General features: G+C 34.5%; 1 pseudogene across 1 annotated transcript; it reads right to left on the reverse strand.

Annotated features, from left to right (window-relative positions):
• Positions 1–6,258: 6,258 nt before the first annotated feature.
• Positions 6,259–22,197, reverse strand: LOC110006626 (serine carboxypeptidase II-3-like; annotated as a pseudogene). Its single transcript, XR_016040919.1, has 10 exons — positions 21,642–22,197; positions 15,796–15,890; positions 12,787–13,047; positions 12,191–12,303; positions 9,842–10,136; positions 9,515–9,775; positions 8,919–9,031; positions 7,371–7,457; positions 6,682–6,787; positions 6,259–6,482 (listed from the first exon to the last, which is right to left on the reverse strand). The product of XR_016040919.1 is annotated as a serine carboxypeptidase II-3-like (transcript).
• Between the last annotated feature and the right edge of the window lie 1,903 nt (positions 22,198–24,100).

The raw sequence follows: 24,100 nt of genomic DNA on the forward strand, positions 1-24,100 counted from the left end.
AATCTAAATCTGCCATTTTCAGAATCATGGCTTGTTAATAAAAAATCTATTTTTACTAATGTGACTCAAACGCATATACCACATAAAAGAAGTCTCATCATCGTACACATTCAAGTAAGAAAAAAAAAGATGAATTTCATTTATTTTGTCAACCAATTACATATCCCCTCGGATTTTCCCCAATACAATGACTTTCCTATGAACTCCAATTGAAACCTTCCCATTCTTGAAGCGACTTCATATCCCTTAACATCAATGTCCTAATCGAAATCAAGTTACAACACATAGGATGGGCATAAAGAGTATCAAAGAGTAAGAAATTCCCATTTGGGATGGCAAACGTATAAGTGTCAATACGGAATACATCATGCTTGGAATCATTGCCAATAGAGATCATATGTCCTCTGGCTTTAAGCTCATTAAATTCCACACAACCTTCTCTAGACCTAGTTATGTATTTAATGGCCCCAGAGTCCACTCACCAATCATCAATACACGCATTAATAATCAAACAATTAATCACTATATACAAGTAGTCATGAGACTCACAACCATGGTTGGGTGTTCTGGGTGCACCCTTGTTTGGGCACTGGGATTTAAAGTGTCTCACTTTCACACATATAAAACATGCACCCTGTGGTCCATTGTGCATAAGCTTCTTGTTTTTATTTCAAAGTTCTGTCTTTTATTATTGTTCTATGGTTGATAAGGTTTTCTTTTATTAGAGAACTCTCCGTTTTGAGGGTTTTGAGTTTAGGCAATGCAAAGTGCATAAGATCTCCTTGAAGATTTATGATCCCTTTTGAATTTCAACTCACAAGCACGATTTTGAAGTATTAATTTATTGCAGTTCAAAAGTAATGTAGTAACAGAAGATTCCTATCACCGGTGCCCCTCCCTCATGGGACGGGACACCTAACATTTGTATGAAGTCTTTTAATGATTTTATTTTGTGTCATGAGTTGATAGATATGCAAATCTGGGGAACTAATTATATTTGGTCTAATAACTATATAGACGACTTAATTATGTCCAGGCTTGATGGATTTTTCAATTCTAAATCATGGGAAAGTGAATTTCCTTTTATTTCTTCAAAATCTCTCTTAAAGTTTTCTTCAGATCATGTGCATTTACTCTAGGATGACCTTTCAGGTTTAAGAGCTAATGGTATGAAAATAAGGAGGCCATAGAGATAGTTAAAACATTGGAAAAATATTTTTATTGGATGTTGGATGTTTCAAAACATTGGATCGGGATGGAACTTTAAGGCTGTTGGATGTTTTAAACATCGGACTGCCCTAATGACATTTGGCCAAGTAAATAAAAACATTAAAATAAAAAACTATTTGATGTTTGTAATATTAGGCTAGGGGTTCAATTAGGAAAAATAAAAAAGAAAAATGTCGGACATCTATGTAAATTTTTAGAAAAAGTGAACCATTATATAATACTGCAAATGTTTTTCGATCCATACGTCATCTTTTATCGACTTTTTATTGCAATAAATTGTCATTGAGCTTTGACAAGGAGAATAAACAACTTCTAGCTGCTTATTGTTGGTTGCCACGTGGTTTTATTTGGTTATGCATATTTTTAAGATGCTCCTAGATCAATATTCTAACTTATAGTTTTGCCGTTGTGTATGCAATAGGAGAGAGAGAGAGAGAGAGAGAGAGAGAGAGAGAGAGAGAGAGAGAGAGAGAGAGAGAGTAGCGCCTTAGAAGAATGAAAAAAATGATAAAGTTTTCAATAATAACATTGCCCACAATAAAAGCAACATAAAAAACCACTCTATTTCTAGAAGTAATATCATATGACTTGTCCCAAGCTTAAAATCAAATCCATGCTGTATGATTTTAGATGTGAATTTTTTTTTTAAAATATTAACATGAGACTATTATTAACTAAAAACAAATAGAGTTACAAGGGGATCAAGCTACATAAAAGAACATCACAAGAAATTGATAATCATCAATGAGGATTGAAAAGCACCTCCCTTGGTTAAAGAATCCGCTTTAGCATTTGCTTCACGGTAGTAGTGGTGCATTCCAAACTCAATAGACTGAAGAATGTCACCAATTTTATGAAAAATAGAATAGAGTCTTCAAGGAACTGTCACTTCTCTTTTATACCATGCTATAATATTTGTTGAATCCCGTTCAAAAACCTTTCCACCATCCAATTTTGAGAACAATTTAATTCCCTCCAATAAACCTCTAGCTTTTGCTTCGTTAACTGTTGTATTACCACAAGGACCAGAGTAAGACAATAGGATTCGTCCAAGATGACCTCTGATAAGCGCTCCAAAATCTGTCGTCCCTGGATTTTCAAAGGAACTTCCGTCAAAGTTGAGCTTATAGGTATTTGAAGGAGGATGAATCTATACGGTGCTCTGGGTTGCCCTTTTGCTTTGAAGATTAGCTATTTCATAAGGATTCAATATTATAAAGCCATTGGGAATACCTGCACAATCCTTATTAGTAGAAAACCACTATGCAGCCAATGCTAAGATGTTTGATTTAATGATAGTTTCTTCCAATACCACTCCCTGGAAGACTCTTATAGTTTGCTCCTTTCATATTCCCCAAAGCACGCTCACCCAAACTGACCTCCAAAGGATAGAACCAATCTTAGAAATCCCCGATGTTATCCACTGCTGAAAAAGAGGTCTAGTATTTCTTGGAATGGGCACTTGAAGGTTGAACAATTGACTGGCCCAGCTCCACATATTCAATGCAAAGGGGCACTCCAAGAAAAGATGAGAGCCACTTTCATTGTCAGCTTTGCACAAGATACACACATTCACGATAGTGAAGCCCCTTCTTCTTGCAAGACGTTCCTGACAAAGGATTTAGAAGAACAATTGAATTTTCATGGGGACATTGATCTTAGTAGTCATTCGCATCCAAGGATCTGATGCACACTGGTGATATCCAAACAACAAACTATAGGTAGATTTGACAGTGAAATCCCCAGACATAGTGCATTCCCAAAACAATGGACTCTTCTTTATTGGGTGAAATGTATACATTTTACAGCCTATTCATCAAATTTAATAAGCCTCAATGAAAATGTCTGAGACCCTCTTGTACCTATAAGGAAAAGACCAAATAAAGTGAGTAGAAATACCCCCCACTTACCACTTTAATAGTAGCTAAGGGGTTCAAAACTTTGGTAAAAACCTTCGAGTATTGGAGTCTCAAAGGATCATCACCCAACCATCTATCAAACCAGAAGAGGGTTTGATTTCCATCACCAACCGCCTTCTTGATATGATTCAAATAAGTCTCGCTACATTAATTAATGACTTTCTATAAAAAGAAAAAATTAGACTTATTTCTTGGACCCCCAATGAAAACAATGAGGATATCCTCTCCATATTTTTCTCTTAAAACCTCCACCCAAAAGGCTATTCGCTGAGAGTGCATCCTCCACCACCATTTAGTCAATAAACTAGAGTTCATGAAATCCAATCTTCTGATACCTGAACCTCTTTCTCTAACCGAATTACAAATTATTTCCCATTTCACCAAATGTAGTTTCTTTTTTTTATCCACATTTCCCCATAGAAAGTTTTTCATTAGCCTCTCAAGGCGTTTGATAATTGCATAGGCGTTCGGAATAAAGACATGTACCATATTGGAAGATTGGATAGCGTAGACTTATTAAGGTATATCTTCATCCTAAAGAAAGGGTCTTGGCCTTCCAAAGGTCCAACTTTTTTTGAAATCTTTCTATTATTGGGTCCCATATTGCTATTGAAGGTTTAACATCCATTAAAGGAATGCCCAAATACTTAGAAGGATACTTTTCTGTACCACAACCCAAAAGCTTTGCCAGCCTGCCCATTAGATTGCTTTGACATTCTATCCCAATCTGCTTAGTCTTCCTTAGATTGACTTTCAAGCCTGATGACAATTCTGCATATTTAAGAAAAAACAAAAAATTAGTAACTTCCCTTTCACATGGAGCGCAAAATATAATGGTATCATATGCATATTGCAAATGGGACACCATAAGACCTCTATTTCCAATTTTCACACCAGAAATATATCCCTTGGAAGTAACTCCCTTAACATGACACTGAAAAGTTCACCCATCAAAATGTATAGGAATGGTGATAAATGGTCCCCTTGTCTAAGCCCTCTAGAGGCTTTAAAGAAACCAATAGCCTTTCTATTTATCAACAACGAAAAATGAGTGGAACTTAGGCACCATTCAATCCACAACCTCCAACGAGACCTAAAGCCCATATTACCCATCATGCTCTGTAACACTTCCCAATCCACCTTATTAAATGCTTTTTCAAAATCCAACTTACAAATTAAACCCCGCTTTCTATCATTGATTCTTGAGTGAATACATTCTTGAGCCACAAAAACAATGTTCATTATCTATCCCTCTTTCAAAAAAGCAGATTGTGGCCCTTGAATAATCAAATGTAAGTCCTGACGAAGCCTATTAGCCAAAACCTTGGCTATAATTTTATACAAACTGCCCAGCAAGCTAATTGGACATATATGTTTCACCTCTTGAATAACTGATCTTTTAGGAATTATTACAATGAAAGTAGAGTTCATGATAATATTAATCATTCCTCTCTAATAGAATTCATCTATTAAACTTACAAGATTATATTTTAAGAGATCCCAAAAGGTTTGAAAAAAGGCTAACGAGAACCCATCTTGTCCAGGGGCTTTATCTCTGCCTAAGCCAAAGACAACCTCCTTTATCTCCTCCAATTCAAATATTCTTCCAATTAAAAAGCCTTTTCAAGAGGGAGTCTAACAAAAGGTACATTATCAATGGACAAATTCAATATTTTTTCTGAGATAGAGGACTGCTTAAAGTGATGAGTTAACGCTGCTTCCACTTCTAAAGAGTTCTCACAATCAACCCCTTAGATTTTAAGATTTTGGATAGAATTACCTATTCTTCTTACATTTGCAATAGCATGAAAGAATTTAGCGTTTATGTATCCCTCCTTTACCCATCGAACTCTCGATCTCTGTCTCTTATGTATCTCTTCCAGTCTTAGGAGATCCCTAAGTGAGGCAATGCAAGTGGTTCTTTAAAGGATCTATGGTTGAGTGAGACTAATTCAATTAGAGACATGTCAGTCAAGTGAGATTTCAAATCTGAAAGGCAAAGGCCGATGTGGAGAGCCATATGTGTTAAGCAACAGAGGAAGGTGGTCAGAAGATACTTTAGGTAAGCTTTGACGCTTATTTTGGGGAAGCAATGCTCAAATCTTGGGTAACCAGAAATCTGTCCAATCTGGTTAAAATAGGCTCATCAGAATTGTGATTTGACTAAGTGAATTTTGCCCCTATCAAAGGAATATCCACAAGTTCAAGACTTTGGATAAAACTATTAAATACAAGAAGACAAATGTGGATTAGAGGAGCATTCAGAGGGCTATCGAATAATGTTGAAATCACTAACAATACACCATGACACATTAAATTAAAGGAAGACATTAGATAGGTCCTCAAAAAATAAAGGTATTTCATCTGATCTATTGGGGCCATAAACAACAATCAAACACCATCTGAAATCCTTAAACAAAACAGATATATGTTTAAAAGAGATGATAAAATCAATAGCCTGCAGAAAAGAAAGGTCCCATAAAATCCAGATGCCTCCAGAAAGTCCAATAGCCTTAGAGCTTATAAAATCCAAGGACCTCCTCCCCCAAATAGTTCTAAAGTTGTTTGAAAATTCGAGGCCCATATTTTTGTCTCTTGAATAACCCAAACATATGGCTTTTTGTGACGACAAAAAGATCGACTATCATTTTTGCGCAAAGGACCGTTGAGACCCCGAACATTCCAACATAAAATTTTCATTCAGAAACATACCCTTTCTTGTGCTTGGTGATCCCAAAGGAACCAGCAGACACAGTGGACACCGGCTTAGAGTGTGCACGAGAAGAATTACGTATGTCATCCTCGTCATAGTTAATACTGCATATTAGGCTATCAAGCTCTCTTTGGACCTGTCCTTTCCTCTTTGATTTTAGATGTGAAATCAGCCAGCCAATGGTACATCAGGTCCAATTCAAAATCCAAAACCTGTTCCTCAGATTTTGTGAAGTGAAATGACAAACTGAAGGCTATCAGTTTTTGCACTTGTGCAGTACTAAGAGGTCCATTATATATAGACTCATAAAACACTGTCATTGCTTGGGACTCTCAAAAATAAAATGTTTAACCTAATTGGGAGTGCCCAAAACAAAACACTCAACAAATTGAACCATTAGAGAAATGAAAACAATATTTGCATTACTTTTCAAAATAATGTAACTTCGAAGCTTCTGTTACATCATGTACTGTTTAAGATGAAGGTAGGGGTTTCCCTTTGAGGAAAGCATCAATAAGGGTGAGGGATCTCGCCGGTTGGTAACTAGGGACCTCATGGCCCGCTCCTCTAACAATTGCAAATGTTAAGCCACCCTTGTATATCACACTATACCCTCCAAACTGCATATATACAATAACATAAATAGGAGGAAAAATATCTCTCTTTCTCTCCCCTTATTAAAGGGATGGAATGGAGCCCAAGAGGTCATGTTCTAGCACCTCCCCATCCTAACCACCTAGGCTTTGTGTCCATTCCTAATCCTCTCTTTCTATCGCTCTTATGCAACGAAATCATAAAAAGAATCTGGTTGACTTTTACCTCGTGCTCGTTGAACCATGGGTACCAGTGAGTTTGAATATCCAGGTTAAGTTTTTTTATCGCCTTTCTTGTACCTGTCACTGGAACACTACTGTCCACGTCTCCACTGCACACATACAAAAAAGGTAATTTTTAGAAGAATGAAAGAAATTCTCCTTAACAATTCTTCTTTTAGGTAAATGTGTGGGAATCGATGTTTCCCACCCGTTTCCATTAAATAGAAAATAGAAATTTCTCCAGTTAATCTCAATTATCTTTCTTGGTTAGAATAAACATGAACAATGGTCAGATCCAGATTTATTCCAGAGAAATACAATTTGTAGTTTTAATAGGACTCCATGCTTATGTACAATTTTTTTGTTTCAAGTGCATGATGGTCTCAAAGATAACTACAAGTAGGAGAAACAAACAGTTGCTACAATTTGTAGTTTTAACAGAGGACTCTATGCTTACGCACAAACATTTTTTTCAAGTGCATGATTCTCTCTCTAAAAGATAACTACAAGTAGGAGAAACAAACAGTAACTACTACTGCAATTATTTAGCACAAAAGGCAAGAATATTATATCAGAGAATTTTAAGAATTTACCTAGACATTTGATCAAGTTTGACCACAAATTTGCACACATGTTTAGCAACTGAGATCCAGACATAAAAAATAATAAAACAAAATACAATCATACACTTACCTGTATAACATCACCGGGATGCCATTTGCCATAATGTTCTTTATGAGGGGAAGTACAGTAGATGGTGCATCCTTCCAATTCAGCTCGCTACCAAAACAAAAGAAACTGTAAATAATAACACAGATAAGAAAAAGGATACTATGTTAGTAATATAATTGAGGTAAATTATGTTACGTTCCCGTTTTACTTCCATATGGTATGCGGCTAAAGTCCATCCTTACTACTCCCAAAGTGGCATTGTTGAGGAACTACTAGTGCACTGTTTTTGCTACTCACCCTAAGACACATGAATTTCTACTTTGTATTGTCAATGTTGAGTGCAAAAACTTGTTTGGGAATGGCAATTTTCTGAAGGGATAATCTACAAATAGACCATTTATCTTTATTACAAAGAGGTCACAACTATTCTCACATATTAGATGGCAAATTGGATGACTTGGAGTGATTCATGAAGTCCGAATTTTTTTTTTTGGAACTTTATGACTATTAATTGACACTCTTATAACCATCCATTCTAAAATTTAAAGGAAAAAAATGATTGTGACGTCCTTGTATACAAAATAAATGGTCTCTTTGTAGACAATCTCTTTTCTGATTATGCATGTAAAACGTCCACCACATTTCAGTAAGGAGCATTCAATATATTATGCTCATATGCGGCAAGTTGAAATGCAGAAGAACAAGTAATGCATCTGCCACTCATCCGCGAAAACAGATAGCGGAGATGAATGGGCACATCGCACAAACTTGACAGAGTTTGGATAAAAGGTTCCTTTATCTCAATAAAAAATCTGAAAAAAAAAAATCAATAATTGTATCCCAAAAGGTTCCTTTATCTCAATAAAGTGGTTTGAGTCAATTAGTAAATTTAATAGGGTCCGGGAAAGTATGCCATCCACCAATAGTAGGTGATTATAACCACCTATTTTTTTGGGTAGTTCGGCAGTAGGAATTGAACTTGAGATATAGCATTGCAAAATGTCAGCTGCTAACCAATCAAGCTCAACCCCAATTCCTATAGGCCACTATTTATTACACTAAATTTAAAAGATGGTTCAAATCAAGTGGATCTATAAACACGTGAAAATCTGGAAAATGGACGGTCTAGATAATACGTTCTAGTTTTTGTACTCAAAATCTTTTTTTTTCTATACTCAGACGTCTCAATCTTGAGAAGATCTATGAAACGGTTTTCCAACATCAAAATAACCATTTTCGATGGATTTTTAAGGTGTACCTTAATTCTACATTTTAAAATTGCGACCTTAAATTATTTTTTCCGAAGGATCTATGATATATCTATATATATATATATATATATATATATATATATATATATATATATATATATATATATATATATATATATATATATATAGAGGTGATCTTTAACAGTGTAGGATATCCCTGCATAACCGTTAATTATAAAAGCTCTAGGCCACAATAATACAACCTAGCATTAGTGTGAATGTAAAAAAAATTCCTTTATATTTTGCTCTCTAATATAAAGAAATACAAAAATAAAAAGGGGAAAAAGGAAGCTCATACTTGCATGAAAGCCATGGATACTTTAGCCCAGTAACGTTAGCATGGAGTGCCTTTTGGACTTGGGGAAGATTCAGATACATTTCCACGTAGTAATCTGTGCAAGGATCAAATTCCTGCATACAACCACTCATTCATTAGTAGAGAAGACAGGGAATGGAGTTTCATAGACACTGTCGCGAGTGTTTAAGAGTCTATAATTGTTCAAGGTGTTTAGTACCTTGGTCTATTAGGGATAAACCCATCCACACAATTATAACTTATTTAATGAAATATAATATTTTATGGGATAGAACTTTCACTGAATATCAATTGACAATTGGATGAGGAATTTATATGATACCAGTAGGCATCCTCAAGTGTCGTTATATGTCGAAGTGTCGACACTTGATACCAACTAATAGAAATTGAGCACCAAATGAAAATTTAGTTTTCTACGTAGCCAGATGTTCTCAAATAGTGGCAAATTGTTGACATGTGTTGACATTTGAACACCAATCAAAGGACAAAGTGTCATAGTAATATTACTATAGAGCCATCAACCCTATGCAGAAAGGAAGTAATCACTGGGAAGAAAGAGAAGTAGAGAGAATTAATACCAGGTCACTTGCACAAGGCTTGTGCTTGCTGGTGGTGTTGCAGTTAGGGGCATAAATGTTGTAGATGTTAATGTCAAAAATGTCTGACTCCGCATGATCGAGGGTGTCGTCGCATGGTTTGGGTTGACTGGTGGTGTTAACTGAGAAATTACAATATTTATGGATGGCATTGATGGTCTCGTCCGAGAGGATCGCATGGCTCCACAAGTACTCGTACAATTCTAGGCGGTCAATCAGAGCGTCGATCCATGGGTTACCAATCTGCAATCACATATACACAACTCAGTCTATGTGTGCGAAAAGTCGGATAAGGAAATTGGATCTCACCGTGATGCCTTTGAGATTTATGATGGTTTTTGCAGCCATTTGATTGTGCCGAACTACTTGATAAGCGAGTTGCGGAACATAGTGCCCTGCATAGCTCTCTCCTGAGATGTAGAAATCCCTGTTTTTGTATTCTGAGAATCGTTCGAACCAATTTAGCATGAAAGTGTAAGCATCAAATGCCGTTTTCTCATCACCACTTTCTGAATTCTCCGAGGTGGCGTTGGAGTAAGAGAAGCCAGTGCCAGCCGGGGACTCCAAGAACAATAAATTTGCCACTGCACCCATGTATTTACAGCTTCAAATATAGATTACATGATCTTTTAATCTTCAATTCTAACTAAATTTGTATGGGGGTAGTTTGATTTACCATTTGAATTAAAACTATTGGAAATAGTACCAAACGTAAATGAATGATGCAAATTTCAATCGTCTCACATGCAAGGTTTCTAAAACCGTGCTCCCTCCAAAACTCTACTTGAGCCTAGAGCGATTTGACGAGTTTAGAGTGGACTCGTCTAGTTCCCTGAGTTGGCCCAAACGCTATGGAAAAGAGTAAAATTTATTAAACATAAATAAAAATAAAAATTTAAAAATAAATATTATTATCTCGAGTGTTAAAGTAAAAAATAAAATCCATTATATAAAAGAAGAAGTTTATATAAATATGAGACTCTAAACAATCAAATTAGGATGCACCTCAAAAATTTTACTAGAAGAGGTTATTTTGATACGCAAATATCCTCAAAAATTTTACTAGAAGAGGTTATTTTGATACACAAATATCCTCAAATTGATCATCTCGACCTCAAGATTCATGGACATTAAAAAAAATGGATTTCATAATTTGAAAATAGTGCATCTTGTATTACATTTTGGACTGTCAATTTTCAAGATTTTCAAATCTTCATAGATCTGCTCGATCTACACTATTTTTGAAGCTTTAAATTTTATAATTAAAGATGAAAATATATTTTGAAGCTATCACAAATATTTCCAGTATTGCAACCATATTTTTCCACACTATTTGAAAGTGTGTTTTACTGTAATTGTTTAGATCCTTGGCCTTATACACACCCCACCCTTATATAAATATAAATCTAAAAATAAAAGTTCAAGCAAAATTTTGAGTCCTATCCTCCAATCTTTGCAAATGGTGCAAATTCATGCTAGCAATGTTTGTCAGAGGGTACTTGAGCTCCCTAATCTAAATCCTCTAATCAGACTCAAGATTCAAGGTGAAACTTAATTATTTCGAGTTCTCGAAATTTTTGGGATAAATAATACTCTGGAATCCAAATCTCATAAATTCAATATTTTTATTGATCTTTTATGAGAAACAAGCCCATATTTCGATAACAAAACAAATTTTTGTCCCAGATCAAGCAATAATTGAGTAGCAATCACAACTTTTAGAATATGACCAAAACCTAATAATCTAGATTGATAATTTTCATCCTCATATCCATAAAATCGTTTTTTTTTCTCAAATATACAATAAGCACACCTGATTGGATACTTCAATGAAGTCAAATGAGGAAAAAGGGGTAAGATTTGTGCACCCCCTTTTATTTCGAAAAAAGGTGTTGAATTCGGTGAGTTCTAATAGACTCACACCGAGTTCGTAAGAAACTCTCCGAGTTTGTTTATACTGAGGCAAGTTACACTAGTAACTCTCTTGAGTTTGTCTTCAATACTGCAGCAATCATCCTTTAGCCAAGTTATGGTGCTCCGTACATGGATTCTGCTGTTGATGTGACTGTAGTGATTGTCCCAATGGATAAGCAATCATCATTTACCCAAGTTATGGTGCTCCGTACATAGACGTTGCTGCTGTTGATGTGATTGTAGTGGTTGTCCCAATGGATAAGCATAGTCATATCCCTTAACTATATTGACAAGGTGATATACTTTTATATGAACAAAATTTGTTGGAATTATGGCCTTTACTCTTTTATTCAAAAAATCCAATTATTATGAGCATAAACATATTAGTTAACAATATCATGGTATTGATATGAAAAGAACCATGCATAGATATAAATATTATTAAGTCTTTAGCGGCTTAATTATTCTTAGTAGGAGTTTTAACAACTATTAGGTTTTTAGTGGCCTAATTATTTTTAATAGGAGTTTTAACAGTTAAGTGATAGCTTGTCAAAACTCCCAATGTCTTTTAAGGTGAATAAAGATAAGAGTTACAATTTGGATCTTAACTATACAAAATCCAAATTGTAACTCCTATTTGGATCTTAACTATACAAAATCCAAATTGTAAAAAAAATTCCTTTATATTTTGCTCTCTAATATAAAGAAATACAAAAATAAAAAGGGGAAAAAGGAAGCTCATACTTGCATGAAAGCCATGGATACTTTAGCCCAGTAACGTTAGCATGGAGTGCCTTTTGGACTTGGGGAAGATTCAGATACATTTCCACGTAGTAATCTGTGCAAGGATCAAATTCCTGCATACAACCACTCATTCATTAGTAGAGAAGACAGGGAATGGAGTTTCATAGACACTGTCGCGAGTGTTTAAGAGTCTATAATTGTTCAAGGTGTTTAGTACCTTGGTCTATTAGGGATAAACCCATCCACACAATTATAACTTATTTAATGAAATATAATATTTTATGGGATAGAACTTTCACTGAATATCAATTGACAATTGGATGAGGAATTTATATGATACCAGTAGGCATCCTCAAGTGTCGTTATATGTCGAAGTGTCGACACTTGATACCAACTAATAGAAATTGAGCACCAAATGAAAATTTAGTTTTCTACGTAGCCGGATGTTCTCAAATAGTGGCAAATTGTTGACATGTGTTGACATTTGAACACCAATCAAAGGACAAAGTGTCATAGTAATATTACTATAGAGCCATCAACCCTATGCAGAAAGGAAGTAATCACTGGGAAGAAAGAGAAGTAGAGAGAATTAATACCAGGTCACTTGCACAAGGCTTGTGCTTGCTGGTGGTGTTGCAGTTAGGGGCATAAATGTTGTAGATGTTAATGTCAAAAATGTCTGACTCCGCATGATCGAGGGCGTCGTCGCATGGTTTGGGTTGACTGGTGGTGTTAACTGAGAAATTGCAATATTTATGGATGGCATTGATGGTCTCGTCCGAGAGGATCGCATGGCTCCACAAGTACTCGTACAATTCTAGGCGGTCAATCGGAGCGTCGATCCATGGGTTACCAATCTGCAATCACATATACACAACTCAGTCTATGTGTGCGAAAAGTCGGATAAGGAAATTAGATCTCACCGTGATGCCTTTGAGATTTATGATGGTTTTTGCAGCCATTTGATTGTGCCGAACTACTTGATAAGCGAGTTGCGGAACATAGTGCCCTGCATAGCTCTCTCCTGAGATGTAGAAATCCCTGTTTTTGTATTCTGAGAATCGTTCGAATTAGCATGAAAGTGTAAGCATCAAATGCCGTTTTCTCATCACCACTTTCTGAATTCTCCGAGGTGGTGTTGGAGTAAGAGAAGCCAGTGCCAGCCGGGGACTCCAAGAACAATAAATTTGCCACTGCACCCATGTATTTACAGCTTCAAATATAGATTACATGATCTTTTAATCTTCAATTCTAATTAAATTTGTATGGGGGTAGTTTGATTTACCATTTGAATTAAAACTATTGGAAATAGTAACAAACGTAAATGAATGATGCAAATTTCAATCGTCTCACATGCAAGGTTTCTAAAACCGTGCTCCCTCCAAAACTCTACTTGAGCCTAGAGCGATTTGACGAGTTTAGAGTGGACTCGTCTAGTTCCCTGAGTTGGCCCAAACGCTATGGAAAAGAGTAAAATTTATTAAACATAAATAAAAATAAAAATTTAAAAATAAATATTATTATCTCGAGTGTTAAAGTAAAAAATAAAATCCATTATATAAAAGAAGAAGTTTATATAAATATGAGACTCTAAACAATCAAATTAGGATGCACCTCAAAAATTTTACTAGAAGAGGTTATTTTGATACGCAAATATCCTCAAAAATTTTACTAGAAGAGGTTATTTTGATACACAAATATCCTCAAATTGATCATCTCGACCTCAAGATTCATGGACATTAAAAAAAATGGATTTCATAATTTGAAAATAGTGCATCTTGTATTACATTTTGGACTGTCAATTTTCAAGATTTTCAAATCTTCATAGATCTGCTCGATCTACACTATTTTTGAAGCTTTAAATTTTATAATTAAAGATGAAAATATATTTTGAAGCTATCACAAATATTTCCAGTATTGCAACCATATTTTTCCACACTATTTGAAAGTGTGTTTTACTGTAATTGTTTAGATCCTTGGCCTTATACACACCCCACCCTTATATAAATATAAATCTAAAAATAAAAGTTCAAGCAAAATTTTGAGTCCTATCCTCCAATCTTTGCAAATGGTGCAAATTCATGCTAGCAATGTTTGTCAGAGGGTACTTGAGCTCCCTAATCTAAATCCTCTAATCAGACTCAAGATTCAAGGTGAAACTTAATTATTTCGAGTTCTCGAAATTTTTGGGATAAATAATACTCTGGAATCCAAATCTCATAAATTCAATATTTTTATTGATCTTTTATGAGAAACAAGCCCATATTTCGATAACAAAACAAATTTTTGTCCCAGATCAAGCAATAATTGAGTAGCAATCACAAGTTTTAGAATATGACCAAAACCTAATAATCTAGATTGATAATTTTCATCCTCATATCCATAAAATCGTTTTTTTTTCTCAAATATACAATAAGCACACCTGATTGGATACTTCAATGAAGTCAAATGAGGAAAAAGGGGTAAGATTTGTGCACCCCCTTTTATTTCGAAAAAAGGTGTTGAATTCGGTGAGTTCTAATAGACTCACACCGAGTTCGTAAGAAACTCTCCGAGTTTGGTTATACTAAGGCAAGTTACACTGGTAACTCTCTTGAGTTTGTCTTCAATACTGCAGCAATCATCCTTTAGCCAAGTTATGTGCTCCGTACATGGATGCTATGTTGATGTGACTGTAGTGATTGTCCCAATGGAAAAGCATTCATCATTTACCCAAGTTATGGTGCTCCGTACATAGACGTTGCTGCTGTTGATGTGATTGTAGTGGTTGTCCTAATGGATAAGCATAGTCATATCCCTTAATTATATTGACAAAGTGATATACTTCTATATGAGCAAAATTTGTTGGAATTATGGCCTTTACTCTTTTATTCAAAAACTCCAATTATTATGGGCATAAACATATTAGTTAACAATATCATGGTATTGACATGAAAAGAACCATGCATAGATATAAATATTACTAAATTTTTAGCGGCTTAATTATTCTTAATAGGAGTTTTAACAACTACTAGGTTTTTATCGGCCTAATTATTTCTAACAGGAGTTTTAACAACCAAGTGATAGCTTGTCAAAACTCCCAATGTCTTTTAAGGTGAATAAAGATAGGAGTTACAATTTGAATCTCAACTATACAAAATCAAAATTGTAACTCCTATTTTTATTCACCTTAACAGGAGTTTTGAAAAGCTACAACCTAACCGTTAAAACTTCCATTAAGATTAATTAGTCTACTGAAGACCTAGTAATGTTTATATTGGCTCTTTCCATGCCAATACCATAAAAGCGCATGAAAGGCCTCAATTTCCAACAAACTTTACTTTTGGTCTTTTGAGCAACAAACCAATCTAGAGTATTTTGGACTCTAGAAGTAAGATGGCTTTAGAAAACCTGTTTGTCTGGCTAAAAACATTACTAGATACGAAATTCCGTGGTTCCAAGATAAGCAAAAATAATGCTTTTTGTGAACAACATGCATCATTCATAGACAATACCTATTTAAAATTGGTAATCGTAAAATTCAGAGAAAGCCTTTTGAATGATTGAGAGATTATCAGGGTTTATAGTTCATAGAAATTCACAAAACAAGGTTAATTGTTCCATGCGTATCTGTTCCTGTAAAGAGTCCTCCCATTGCTGTGGACTCTAAAAGGTCCCAACTCTGACATCGCTCCATATCCAAGAGAAGAGCACCCTGGACCTGTGCAAAAAAGAAGAAGAAGAAGAAAAATGTGAGTCAATATACTTGAATAAGGTTAACCTGGCACCACCAGACCACAACTCATTTGTGTTAACGATGCATAATTACTCAACTGGTTTTCAAAAAATTTCAGGAAATTATTGGGTAAATTATATTTAAAGTTTATTGTTTTCTCTGTTGACGCTTTTATTAACATTAATTTTAAAGAAAAATGATAACAAAAGACGAAAAAGGTAGTAATCTCTCTAGGAATCATAGATAACATGGCTGCATTGGCCATCCATATTTTCAATGATAGTTTTATTTTAACACTAGAAACACAGTGAGTAATACTAAAAAATAGCTGGTTTAAGTTAGCTGGTTTAAGTTGTCACCCACAGTTTTCTTGTTTAAGTTTGGATTACTAAAAACATAGGCAAAAACAGCCGGGAAAGAAAGGGAAAGGTTACTATACTTCCCCTACTGCATTCAAAATATATGTTTTCCCCTGTCCACCCGTCCAATTTAGATCAAGTGAGTCACTGACCATTTGATCTAGATCCAACACCTTAAAGTATTTTATTTTTAGTTTTTTCTTAACAAATTATATGAATATGAAGTTTGGTACATGCCATAATCTAAACGGAGTGCACCTAAATAAAATATTAAAAGGACTTCTTCGATAGAATATAATGATCAAGATACCCCTTGAATCTTTCAGGGGTATTTTGATCATTTTATTTATTGAAAATATTTTTACATGTGTGAATTTAAGAGAGGAGTGGACGTTCAAAATTTGTTGTCAAAATAATTTGTAAAGACAAAATTAAAAATAAAATATTTAGAGACATGACATTGTGATTTGAGTCATCTCAGCCATCTATTCAGAATGGACATTTGGATAGGGGAAAACATATAAGTTTTATGTAGTAGGAAAAGCATAGAAAGCTTGGCCAGAAAGAAAATGTCTTTTCTCAAAATGTATATTAAAGATGCTTTATTTTTTAAATGTTCACATAAAATTTTTTATTTCTTTTGGCTAAAATGAATGTGCAACAAAAGAAAATGAAAATTGACGGGCTTACTACTAAAAAATAATTTCTTCTCCATCTCTATATTAAATTATTAAGCTATTAAAAAAGCGAGTACATGTTCAAGAATAAAATGGGACCCTATCTCGAGAGAGAAAGTAGAGCATGTTAACCCCAAGGTCTTTTGACGCACCATGAAAACCTTACTTTGATGGTCTAAGGTTGAAACCTTATGCATAAGGGAAAAGTTTATTTAGAGCCGAGGCTCTAAACAATCAAATTAGAGCGTACCACAAAAATTTTATTAGAAGATCGTTGTTTTGATGCTCAAATATACTCAAGTTAATCATCTCGACATCAAGTTGCTTGGACATAAGAAAAAAGTGGATTTCAAGTTCTGGAAATAGTGTATCTTTTAAAGCATTTTTGGACCATCAATTTTCAAGATTTTCAAGATTTCTTAGATCAGTTGATCTACACTATTTTTGAAACTTTAAACTCTATAAATAAAGATGAAGATATATTTAATGCTATCACAAAGATTTTCAATATTGAAACCACATTTCTCAACACTATTTAAAGGTAGGCTCCAATTTGATTGTTTAGAGCCAAGGCTCTATACAAACCGCACCCTATGCATAAACACCTATTATTTTAAGGGAAAAGATCTTGTCTGCACACTAGTTGATGGAATCGTATAAGCCCAATGAACCAGATTAAATCTGGCCTATCTGATGGTCATGATTGGATTTTGAATTTAAATTTTATTCTAAAAATTTGGAGCGTCCACTCTTCTCATCAAGGCTCGCCGAATAAATACTAGTAATATGCACATGTGTTGCACGTGATATTTAATATTAATCACTGAAATATATTTATTATTGAACTTTTAGAGAGAAAATTTTATACATTTATCTTCACGATTTAATATTTTATTAATCAATTATAAATGTGATTGTAAATATTACTTTTCATATATTATTAATTAACACGACTACATTTGACATACAATTAAAATAATGAAGATGATTTAAATAAATAATTTAAATTATATAAATAAAACTAATAAATAAATTTATGCAAGATCTTATTAATGCTAATATCCATTATATTAGTTTAAGATATTAGATCTTAATAATATCTATATCTAATATATTAGTCCATTAAGAACTACTCAAGAACCATCAACCTTATTATAAACAAAAGAGTGATAAGAATTTATATATATTGATCAAGAATAAAAGAGAGAGACACTTAAGGAGACGATAAGGAAAAAGAAAACAGAGTAACACACCTTTCATTCCTTAACCCACATATTTTCAAATAGACAGGAGAAATAATAACTTGAATAAAAAAGATAAATTATTCTGAACAAAAATATTTACATTTTTTCATTGATTCCTAGACGTTATGATTAATTCCATTTCCTCTCGAATTACATTCCGTTTGGAGAACCAAAACAAACAAAATTTAAAAATGAATATACTCGAATTACATTCCGTTTGGAGAACCAAAACAAACAAAATTTAAAAATTAATATAGATATATTGGAGATTGTTCGATATGATAATTTTTCAAATTTGTGGTCTTCTCCAATATCTCAACCATACAAATAGCAAAATCTTAAATCTTAGCAATAATTTATAAGCAAGATGAGCAAGATAAATGTTTTATAACAAACTCTACGTTCATTTATACAATATAATTTATTGGTTAATATCGCAATTCATACTAAAAACATGCCCAAGCCAAATGTATGACCAACCATGCCCAACAACTCTATGCACACTGGATGGATGTCTTTTAAAATATCCCAAATAAGTAATATTTATTTGAAGACAAAAATGTTCTATAGAACCAAAAAAGGGTAAATGAGAGCATTTACGTCCTCTCTTGTTCACAAACAATATAATTACCAATTTGGCCTATATGTTTGCCGAAAAATATCCTACTCCCTCGGGAGTATACTATTTATCTATTCTCTTGCAAAACACATACACTAGGAATATCTTTTTGATCCCAAGGTTTGGGGATATGATCTGGACAAGGCGGTAACCAACATCAAAGAAAAAAGAAAAATTTAGTTCTCACTCTCAGCCTAAAAAATGTCACATCCCAAGAATATAATGAAACCATCCAATTTTTGGCAGGAATGATCTAGGCATTCATGAAGTCAAAATCCATTTTTTTCCTTGGAAGATAATTATCTAGTCATAAATAGATAGATCCCAAAATTTCAAATCAAGAAAAATCTCCCAAGTAAAAGTTTTTCCTAGGGAGTAAATTTAGAGTATGCTCCTGAGGGAGCATAATATAGAGGCTCATAAGTTTTTAATGGTGAATTTTTGCAGTTCTTTACTTTATTATTATACTGTGTTCTCTATTTAATATTAAGATTAATTTGCCTTTTTTTTTTTTTTTGTTATCTTAGTACTTATTCTACGTGCAACACATCCATTAGTAATATGGTTATGCTATTCTTCTCTACTGGTGTGTTCAAATTCGACCACTCCAGCTTTCATCCAATCTTTGATTTCACACTGTGGTTAACTTCCATATAATTTCTTTACTCTTCCATAAAAATGCTTAAGGTTTGTGTGGTAATGGGGAAAGCCAGGCATTAGTCACAACTTCAAAGATGATAATATGTATTAAAAAGCCTTCCCATATTATGCATTATTTATCTACAACCCTTGTCTGAAAACACTCGTGTTCTTCAAAATAAACCTGGACTGAGTAAATATATGATGTCAAAGTAGATATTCCCTAAAGGAAAAAAAATATTTTCAAATGTTTATAAATCCGCTCGATCTACACTATCTTTTAAGTTTTAAATTTCACAATTAAATATTAAAATAGATTTGTAGCCCATCATGGGGATTTTCGGCACTTAAACTGCTTGGTATCAATTTTGGGTGCCTTACTTAGATTGCTTAAGGTGCCAACCTTTTACAAAACCTCACCCTTCTCTAAATGCTATATAAATCCTTTCCACAAAATTGATTCCTATGTAAAAACTTGATATGCTCTCTAATTTCCATAATTAAATTAAAATTTACTACTGAAAAAGAACTTTTTCTTGACATAGTCATGGATTGTTTTTTGCACATCTTAATTGCCTATTCCTATGCAGTCCATCAATTTAAGTTTTCCTCAACACTTTCTGCCTTGAGGAGAGAGTAAGAGGCAATAAAAAAAATTTAAGGATATGATAGTAATTGGAATCAGTTTTAACGTATGTTGAAGTCAAATGCCCTATGATGAAAATCTTACTTTGCTTCCATTTCCAAATCAAAATACCCTTATTCTACTTAGTTTTTTATTTCACGTTATTTTTCCTATGTTTGCTTTGTATTAACTGAAAATTTTCACATGCATTAATATATAAATATAATACATTATGTGATAAAAATTTTCCTCCTCAAAATTGATTGCACATGGGTTATCAACGTTATGTATACAAAGATTTTAGCGATATAGCAAAATAATCATAGGATAAAAGAAAATTGTTTCATACGGGCTGGATCGCATGACTACATATGCGGTCCAAAAAGTGTAAAGTATCCATCTTAACGCAAGTGGGTGTTCCATCTAAAAACAATGGAAACTAATAGTCCAAATGGTTTCTTATTAGAATTATTATTTCTAGTTTTTAAAATTTACATATTTTTTCATATTCATGATCGTTATATCTTACATGTCCTTAAAAATTAAGTCCAAAAATCCATCTCAAAAATAGATTTATTAATATGCCCGCATTTCTACATATGTGGGCTTGGCCGCATAGAAACCGTGTCCTAAGATAATGATGTGGATAACCAACAATTGGTATATGATAGCGAAGACTAAGCCCAGCAGGTTTTATTAGTGATATTTGTTTACAAAACGGAGTTGTATATATATTATAAGAAATATTAGCAAGAAGTGTGTTATGCATATTTCTACTTTTGTAATTACAATACATGCATAGTTTTTTTTATAAAAAATAAGGGTTGTATACGAGGAGGTCGCAATCAACCTTAGTCATTGTATATGAAATCTGATAGTTAGGGGTATGTCATACAATTCGAGAAATTTTATTTTGATTTTTTGTGCTCGTTCTCACCCCCTAGCCATTTGATTTCACATGTAATAGTTAATAGTAATTGTGACCTCATTGTATAAAAAGTACACAATGTTATACATATTTCCAAAATAAAATTATCTAAAATTTGGGTCAAAGATTATGTTTCAAATGAAGATAATAATATCTCCATGACAAATTCTCTTTTTATGTGAATGTGTATGTTACTCCAAAGTTTGGAAAAGAGAAGGTAATAAAAGGAAAGTTTCTTTTTTGGTTAGATTTTTTTGATAGAAAATAGGCAAGTTCGTTAAAATCAGGCTTGTTCTTAGTTTCCACAAGGAGCTAGGTCGTTCCTCACCGATTACCAATCTAAAATCAACTTTTCCAAATCCCGATAGATGAACTTTGAGATACTAGTTTAGTTCCAAATAAAGATAACAATTTGTAAAAGATGATTCGAAATTGAGAGACAAAGAATCAATCGCTCATGAGACGGGGTCGACCCAAAACTTGGGCCGGATCTGGGTCAAAATGATTGAGACCCGACCTGGGTCAGGTCCGTGTCAACTATCGGGTCAGGTCAGGGCCGGGCCCATTGCCTCTTAAGGGAATATGACATGTTGAGAAAGTTCATTCACTTGTATATGGGCATGTCTGCATGAGAGATAGAAATACCTCCATTGAGCCAGAGGAGGAGAGGCTTGGAGAGAGGGTTGACGGCCTCGGCCAGATAGTAGAAGAGCGCCCTCCCCGCCTTCTCGTCGACAGTCACATAACCAGCATACTGCTTGAATTCCACACCCGCAGGCTCACCAGGCAACCCACCAACAATCTCATCTCTCTCTCTCAACCCATGTTGAGGCAACACACGTGTGACCTCATCAAAAGAGCCCCAGTTCTCAAACCCCACATTTCCTACAAACTGGGCATTCATGTGCTGCATAAGGGCTTGGCCTTGTTTAGCTTCACACGTGCCAAAATGGAACTTGGCAATGGTCATTGACAGTAGCAAGAGAACCATCCTCTTCCTTAACCCTTCCATGGCGAACATACCCAAGAAGAGGCATAACTTTGATATATATTCTAAGGAAAAATAGAATTTTCTGGTATTTTAGAAAAGGAGTAATTTAAGTGCTGGTTAAATTATTTAATACCTATATTTAGGAATTATGGCTTGCTATTTTATTTCTTTACTTGATAGAATGATCAATAAATATTGAAGATATTTTTCTTGTTACCGAATGGCTTTCTATTTTTTTCTTAAGAGTAAAATAAAGTTTCCATTTTCGCCTGATTCTTTTGATTTTCTTAAGAGAATGCTCTTTTTGTTTTGTTTTTTGTTTTTTTCTATATGTTAATGGTGGGAATAGAGGGTGGGACCTTACGTTAACGTAAGTAACCACTTACGACCCAATCCTATTCCCAACCCGGTAAATCCTGCACCAAAGCTTGACCTGTGCATGAATCAAGCTCTATGGGCCGATATCATACAAAATAAACAAATTAACAAATTTTAAGGCAAAGAGTACGACTTGTGGATCATTTGCAGCATGTCGATCCCCTCATCTCTGCACCAATAGTTTTATTAACTAGGCGAGTTCAGGTGAAAGTTTTTTTTAATGGAATGATTTTTGGGGCAAAAAGGCAAACTTATTGCAAGCAAGGTCCAAGGCTACATAGTGCGGTTTTGTAGAACAAAGTCAACAACAGGAACTTTGCATTGAAAAGGCCAAAATTTTTTTATTAAGAAAAGTTGAAAAATGGTTAAAAAGGTTTCTTCTTCTCGAGGACATGAACCAATTTTCTTTCAAAACCTCTAAAATCTTTCACACCATTTGTGTGCCCCATCACCGATTCCGTCCCACAAGTATCTATTTCTTTTCCACCCTGTCTCACACATACGAGACAACAACAAAAAGGGACAGCTGTAGACACCCCGATCTCGATAAAAAAAACTGTAAGACACCCGAATATCTCGGGCAACCTCGTGTAAAACCTGAACACCCCCTTAACCTAACCATAAACCTTTCACCTCAACAGGTACCACTTGGCAAAGCACGGAACAAGAAGAATGCCTCCGAGGATGAGCGACATATCAGAATCAAGAACTACCAAACTGAAAACAGTATGCAGCAAAACGTTCTAACACCATTCCTAATAGGCACTACTCCAAATGCCAACACAGGAAGATTGATCCAGACACTCCGGGCTAACAAGACAACACACGAAACGACAGTGCCAATGGCGCCGAAGGCACCACTAGCGCCAAGATTCTGATAGTTAAAAGCAATGGTTTAAAAACCGGATCGGTGACCAGGATCGGGCTTTCCAAAAACCGATCCGGATCGGCGAATCGGCGATCCGGATCGGAATCGGGTGAATCGGTCAGAATAAAGCTTCAAAAAAATCCGAAAAAATTATTAAAATTCATTATAAATATTGTTTTTTAGGAATTCAATAAAAAATGAGGGTACTCCATTAAGAATTTTCATGTTTTTGAATGAATATGCGAATATTGATATGTTCTTCCCCTGCATGAACCGCCATTCAACATTTAATTTACATCACACAAAAGGATAAACATAGAATTATCATGGAATAAGTATATCAACATACATGGACTACAATAAAGCATAAAATTAGTAACATACGATCTAAAAATAAAATGATAGGCGACGTTGTTGTTCTTCTTGGTCACGCTGGTGCCATTGATTGAATTCGTTTGACAATTCATTGATTCGATCTAAAAACGAATCATCGATATTAGCGGGCGTCTGACTATTTTCAAATCTCTGAGTGTTAGTGTTTTGTTGTGTTCCCAATCCAAAATCCCCGAAGCTTGTCCATCCTTCATGCTCACCTGCACTGTCGTGCCCATCCCAACACTGTTGCTGTTGGGACTCGATATGTGAATAATATGGCTGGGATAGGGTGGCCTCAGAATCATCATCTCTCTCATTTTCTCTTAGACCCCCTTCCTACTCTCCCTCATTAGGTGCAATATCACCGACATATTGTGGATACATTGGCTGGCTGCTTCCTCTTTCATGCCGCTCATCACTTTCTTCAATATCTTCATCACCGATAGCCTCAAGGAACGCTCTCTTGTGCAACACTGGCTCCTCCTCTTCTAC

Source organism: Amborella trichopoda, chromosome 1 (assembly GCF_054954075.1).
Source record: "Amborella trichopoda isolate Santa Cruz 75 chromosome 1, AtrichopodaSantaCruz75HAP2 v2.0, whole genome shotgun sequence".
NCBI classification, from domain to species: Eukaryota; Viridiplantae; Streptophyta; class Magnoliopsida; order Amborellales; family Amborellaceae; genus Amborella; species Amborella trichopoda.